This window comes from Peromyscus eremicus, chromosome 8b (assembly GCF_949786415.1).
Source record: "Peromyscus eremicus chromosome 8b, PerEre_H2_v1, whole genome shotgun sequence".
In the NCBI taxonomy this organism is placed as follows: domain Eukaryota; kingdom Metazoa; phylum Chordata; class Mammalia; order Rodentia; family Cricetidae; genus Peromyscus; species Peromyscus eremicus.
Genome location: NC_081424.1, coordinates 22932418 through 22938383, shown reverse-complemented (window position 1 = coordinate 22938383; position 5966 = coordinate 22932418).

Sequence of the window (5966 nt, the reverse complement as noted above, 5' to 3'; positions counted from 1 at the left end):
TTTAGACAAGATCTCTGAATTTCTCTCCCAACACCTCATGGGCACGTTGGAAATAGTAACGTGTGTGTGTGTGTGTGTGTGTGTGTGTGTGTGTGTGATGCATCACTAGCTAACACCCTGGTTACCTTTGAGACTCGACATTCAGCACAGGGACTTTCTGGTAAAGATCTGAGCCTGTGTGAGCACCTGTAATGACCAGCATTGCTATCCAGTGGATTAGGAGCCAAAGCATCCAAAAGAAGAAGACTAATAAAGGCTCTGGAGCAGCACGCACCTACTCTCTGCTAGACAATATGCTGAGGCTTTTAAAAATCCCACCACGTGACTGACTGTCTTGTTCCTATTCTTTGGTAGGTGAAGAAATAAAGATGCTTAAACATTTACCCCAAGTGTGAGGCAGATCATTTTGTTTTATAATGTATAATCACACACTTTGAAAAAACACAAGTGACCTAAGATTCTTTCTAGGAGATTTTTAGCATCATTTATAATTATTTTACTTCTGTTGTGAAATACTATCTACATCTGGGTATTCACCTTTACCCCCTTATTACAGTCATATTTCTCAGGGTTAGAACAAGTTAACACTTTAGATTGTAACAGTATCTTTTGAGGATAGACAGGGATGGAGTTGTCTTATATTTTGTGTCACAGATGCTTGCTTAACCAAACCATTCTAAGTGTCCAGATTGTAAATTTATAATCCTAAAGTTGTTGTGTCATATGCAAATGCAGTCTACATCCAACTCTCTTTGCATTCAGCTTTGATGTTGCCTATTAAGAAAGTACAGGCCTTAACTCCTAGATTCTCTTGAGCATGGTGTGAAAATCACTTTTAGTCATTTAACAGACATTATAGGAAAGGACTTTCTGAAAGGAAACATTGGATTCTTATTGAATTATATTCTTTCTCATTACTTGTGCTGTTTTAGACTTTAAATATTACTTCTCTATTTGAGTATAGACATTTTATTTATTGAGGCTAGCTAAGAAGCATTAGATATGTAAACAAGAGAAAAATCAGTGGAATGTGTGAAAGACAAAAATTTTTATTACCTTATCCTCAAATATATATGTTAGTTTAAATCATTTAGCAGTTACTATGTATATAATTTCATAAGGAACTAGCCATTCCTTGTCCTAAGACTATTTTAAATCAACATATAATTACAAAGCCCTTGGATTTGTAATGAACACTAAATTAGATACAATGTTCTTGCTGGCTCCCATCTTCTCTGTCATTGGACTACTAGGCCTTTTTGTGTGGTTTCAGTCTCACTTTGGACTTAAATATTAAAATAGGATGAAACTAAGAGTTTTGCTTTCATTATCTTCTCTGAATCTAGTTCCTCATTGCTTAAAGCTCACCCTTAATTTCTTTTTTTTGGTTTTTCGAGACAGGGTTTCTCTGTGTAGCTTTGTGCCTTTTCCTGGAACTCACTTGGTAGCCCAGGCTGGCCTCGAACTCACAGAGATCCGCCTGGCTCTGCCTCCCGAGTGCTGGGATTAAAGGCGTGCACCACCACTGCCCGGCTCACCCTTAATTTCTAAGGGCTGGATTTCCTTCTTGCTAGTCTCCCTTTTCTATGAATTGTCCAATCTGGAAACTCTGACCAATGTGAGCCACAACCCTTGCTCATCCAAACCTGAATGGGTCTTGACAAAGCACCTCATGTTGCAGCCATCCCTACCGTCCATCTCTTCTGATTGTTGATAAGACTAGTCTTGCTCTCTGTAAAAACTGTCCCTGTTTGCTGCTAAGTCTTTAGCCCATAGCTCAGATGACTTGAGCCCCCAAATTTAGTCACCCAAAGCCTAAATTACAACTGTCCTTGGTTTTGCTATTTTACTATGATTTATGAGGATGGCTAATTTAAATTTTGACTGAACAGTTTAATTTACTCATCAATCAGATTGTAAATGCCTTCAGTAGGCTTCATTTCTTGATTTAATTTTTGCCACAATTTGACGAAAGATGGAACACTGACTAGGTTATGTATTTTTGTGTGATTATAATAGAATCTTTTGATTTGGATTGTAATGATTTGATGACATTCTTTCTTGACATAAAGTAAAATGAGAACTTTGTATTTCTAGTTACACCTAAGGGAAATACTGTGCAAGAACCTAGGAATGTTTTAGAATTTTATCCACATGCTATTTTAAAAATTGGTGTGTGTATATTTGTGTGTGTGTGTGTGTGTGTGTGTGTGTGTGTATGTGTGTACATATCCGTGTGTGTGCATACCATGTGGAGATGTCCTAACCTTCTAGTTGTTTGAGTCAGGACCTCTTGTACTCTAAGCTTGCTGGCTCACAAGCTTCCAGAGAGTCTCCTATCTCTGCCTCCCATCTCCCTACAGGCATGCTGGGATCACAGATAAATGCTTCCATCTCCCCACAGGCATGCTGGGATCACATAAATATTCCTGATAATCTTTTCGTGGGTTTTGAGCACCCAAACTCTAGGCTTCATGCTTTTGTATCAATCAGTTTATCCATGGAGACACTATACTGCAATACCTGAGGCAATTAAACTCAAAACTGAAAATAATTATTTGTCTTACTCTCTTGGAAGTTCCAGGTCAAAGTCAGTAGCTCCAATGATTTGGTCCTGGGGTGAGGATGACACTTCACAATGGGAGCATGCAGTGAAACAAAGCAGTTAACTCTTCAACCAGGAAACAAAGAGACAAGACAAAGAAGAGTTGAGAGACACAGTCCACTTACAAGGCATGCTACTCATGATCCAAGGAATTTCTGCAAGGCTGCACCTCCTAAATGATCCAACATTTCCCGATAACACAAATAGGACCAAGCCAACAGGACACGTGAGCTTTGGAGATATTCAGCATCCACACCATATTAGATTCCTGATCAATGAAGGATGTTCAAAAGATCCATTGATAGATTTGTGGTAACATGGATTGCTTTCACCCAGGCAATGGAAACCAAACAACAAAACAAAACCCCACAACAATGATGGGTTGCTTATTGCACAACATCTTAAAGATATTTAAAAATGAGAAAAATTAATGCCATGTTAGTCATTGATTGGCTTTTTTTGTCTCCATAATTCTGGACATTTCGTATCCAGGGAATTATTATGGATTATTTCATGCCGTAATTTTTACTGCTTATTTCACAACGTATTTTCACAGTTCATCAAGCAAATTTTGTCTTCTGGTCTACTAATAAAAGATTGTGGGGGTTCGATTGAAATGTCTCCCACAGTCCTGTGCATTTGAATACTTGGTCCCTAGCTTGTGACGCTCTTTGGGGAGGCTGAAAGAGTGTTGTCTGTCTGGGGAAGTAGGTGTGGCACTGGGGACATGCTCTGAGGTTTCAACAGCCTTTTACATGCCACTCAGAGTTTGTTCTTTCTGCTTCCTGCTTATGGATCAAGATGTAAACTCTCAGCTTCCAGCTCTAGCTGTGACGCTTCCTGCATCAACGCATCCCCATAGTGATAGAGATGGTCTCTTATCCTCTGAAACTGTAATCCCAGTACAGATAAACCTTTTTTTCCCTCTAAGTTGCCTTGCTCATGGTGTTTTATCACAACAATAGAAAAGTAACTAATACAAATCTGTCATATTATCAGAATTGGGAAGTCAAAGCCTCCTTGCCAGAACCCGTAAGTCTGTCATGTTGTTATTATCTGCTCTTGCAAATATTGTTCCATGTGTTTTGTCATATTTTATTAGAGTCTCACACCTTTGCATGTGACAGTGGTGTGCAGTTTTCTGGTGGGGTCTTTATCTGCCTATGGTTTCAGAATAGCTGGCAAGTCTTTCCAGTGCCGGTACTGTCTGAGGGTGGATTTGTAGTGTTTATTTTTCATATAGTTATAGAATTTATCAGTGAAAGTCAAACAAATTTGTAGTAATAAAGCCACAAATATGATTGTGGCTGCTGTATGTACCTTTCACATATTTCCGTGGATTAATTTTATATAAAGACAACAAGCCCAAATGAAGTCAGACATGATGTCTAATCCCCACCCCCTTAGTCCCACAGGATGACATCAAGCTATAGTACAGAAAACACAGACAATGTGCACTCAGCCATGAAGAAGGGGGCCTCTTCTCTATTCAATCGGGCTTTCAGAGAAGCCTCCAGCTGAGTCCTAAGGGAGTGAGCAGTTAGAAACTAAGACGATGAATGAGAAACTGCCTCTCAGCAGCAATTTCACCCAAGACGGGACTGAGGACTGACTTACTCTGCTCCTCATCAGGCATATCTCCCTTTGTTCTAGGATAAATGTGGTATTGCAGTAACAGATGGGGTAGAATGAAGCCAGGCCTTGCCTGAAGGTTTTCGTGTAGGCCACGTGGAGATGCTTAAGGTCACAAGGGTTCCACGGTAACATCATTATTAAAAATTCATGTGATGGGCCCTGAATTTTCTTTGTGGCATGATTTTTACTTCTGTTAATTTATGAATTTATTTTTGAGGCAGGGTCTTGTGCGTACCATGCTGGTCTCTACTGCTTGCACTGTGTAGTTGAGGAAGACCTTGAACTTCCATCCTCCTGCACTCTTCCCCTGAGTGCTGAGATTACAGACATAACCCATCATGCCTGGTTTTTGTCATGCTGGGGATCAAATCCAGGGCTTTGTTCATGCTGGCAAATACTCCACCAGTGGAACCACATCTCCAGCCCCTGTAAACACTTGGACTTCCAGATTTAACATCTTTTCTTGTTATAGGCCTTGTCAGACTTTTTATATCCTCTTTTGTTATAAAAATCTTCTTCAGTCAATGTTGGTAAGTTTTTTCTTTCTAGAAAGTTCTTCTAAGATTTCTAATTTGCTGGTAGAAGACTACCTTATAGTCTTTTTCATTTCTGTCAGAGTGCCATTCATTTCTAATGCTGGCAATGCTCTTTTTAATTTTTTTTAAAATAACTTGCCAAGAAACCTAGCCTTTCATTTCATCAAATTTTCTTGTTATTTAGTTTCTCAGATCAGTGCTTTTCCTAGGGATTTTTGTTTCCTTTGTGCTGACTTCTTCAGGTTCCTTTTTGCTGCTTTTCTCAGGTTTTCTTAGGAGGAAACTTCTTAATTCACACTATTTTAGAGTTTTGCTATGTTCCTTAAATTTAGATATCCTCTGTGCTTATTTATTACCTAAACTGTATTGTATTCTTGAATGATACTATTGGATAGTGGCATTTCATTTCCAGACTAGGTTAAAAACATCTGAAGAAGATATACAATACAGTTTGATTAGTTGAGTCAAACGTTTGCCAGTGGCAGGGCTTTTCATACTCCCAGTATGGTTTTCACTCCATATCAAGTTTTCCAGCCAAAGTTAAGAGAGTGGAATGTTTTAAAGGGCCAAGAGCAGAGACATGCAAGGTCTCTGCAGGATTTTGGAAAGAATGATTAACAGCTTGATGAGAAGTTTCTCTCGCTATAGACAATTGGAACGGACCAACTGGCACTTTGATACAGCTGTCCTGAAAAGACACTTCTCTTCTCCATTTCTCTGACTCTCCTCATGGCCAAAGAGCAAAAAGTGTTCCTAAGATAACAAATAGCAGGGTAAGATGGGATCATCATTAATACAGAGTTCTGAAACTTCTGCACATGTTAGCAGAATGCTACCATCTGAGGCACATGGTATAAATATTTTAAAAAAGAAACACAATTGCATTTGTTTTGTTGATATTATTAAGTCTTTGTATAAATAAACCTACAAGTACTACTGACATATTTCCATGACAAACGTGGGCCCAAGAGTGCCTGGGATCGAGTCATTGATGGTACGTACGGCTGTTGTTTTGTGTAGCAAGGTAGTCCATGATACTGGCTTCAGTAAATGTAGTGGCTTTGCAGGACTGGCAAGAATAGGAAGGAGAAGTCAGGAAAAAAATAAATAGGTTTCATATGCTTGAACACTTGAGTTTCACCATGAAAATGAGAGGGGGCATGTTGAAGCTTTTAGACATTTATCTGTCT